The sequence below is a fragment of the Mus caroli genome, chromosome 2 (genome assembly GCF_900094665.2).
Source record: "Mus caroli chromosome 2, CAROLI_EIJ_v1.1, whole genome shotgun sequence".
Lineage (NCBI taxonomy): Eukaryota > Metazoa > Chordata > Mammalia > Rodentia > Muridae > Mus > Mus caroli.
In genome coordinates this window covers 106969818-106971065 of record NC_034571.1, presented here as the reverse complement: position 1 = coordinate 106971065, position 1248 = coordinate 106969818, and positions in this window count along the sequence as shown.

The following is a 1248-nucleotide window of genomic DNA, read 5'->3' as shown; positions in this document are numbered from 1 at the left end:
TTCTGGTTGTCGGTGAGTTTCATTTTTCAAATGTACAAAGCAAGGACCCAAGCAGCTGCCCTGGTGGAAGCTGTATGTGTCTGTGAGGGTCCTGAGATATGGAACCTCTGCTTGCAATGGCATTTCCTTTCCACAGTTCTGTGGTTACCTTAGATGCCACAAGTCAAGGTTTGGATCTCTCCCCTCTGTGAAATTGTGGGGTTTTGTGGCTGAGATAAGAGGTTGTGAATGATCCCAGTGTAGGAAACTGAAGACACATGCTGGGAAATGCAGGTCCAGATGGTTGAGATCAGATTAGACGCCAATAATTTCCAGCTTACTGTGTCATAGATATATGGAAAATAACAATCTAATCTGGAAATTTTGGAATTCCATGTTCTTTTAATTCTCAGTAGGATTGACACCACGCATCGCTAACAATTGTTGTATTAGTATCATTTCGTAGTGAATTGTATGGCTTTTGGAGTCAGAATGACTGGGTCTAAATTCTCTGCCTGTTCTAGTGTTTCAATTTGAGGTGTTACTTCTCAGAACCCAGTGTCTTAATCTGTAAACAGAACTAATCCTTCACCAGAGAGACTCAGCATTAATTTGACATCATATATAATCCATTTGCTAGTGATAAGCTTTTACTAGTAGGCATAGCAGCAACCTTATGAGTAGATAACACAATTTTTCTTCTTTTGCTCCTTGAGAAATTCAAGTTTCATAAGAGTAAATTAGTCCCAATCACATGGTTGCTCATGACAGAGGCAGCCGGGAGGTTCAGGCTTCAGTGACTCTGTTCATTGGTTCATACTTTTCCTCTCTCCAGATGTTTGCAGCAACCACACTGAGTAGGGAAGAGAGGAGGTAGAAATGGTATCTCAATAAACATGAGCCCTAGAACTAGTCAGAGTGTTCCGCACCCTCTGGGAGCTTTTGGGAAATGGAAACTGTCATACTTCAATTGCAGACGTGTCCAGTGAGAAACTGCAGGGGTGCTCCCACTCTGCTGCCCGCCTCACGCTGCCACAGGTTACCCCAATGTAAGTTTTAATGATGGCATGCCTTAAGGTGAATTTCTTTGTATGTTGACCCATAGTTTCCTGAGATTGTTTTTAGTTCATTCTTTTCTGTTTATATTACATGAACTCTACTGATTTTCTCTTCATTTCACTGACTCTGTTTTCCATGTCTACATCTTCACTAGATTTAATTAGTTTGTTCATTCCAGACAAGTCTCTCTCTCTCTCTCTCTCTCTCTCT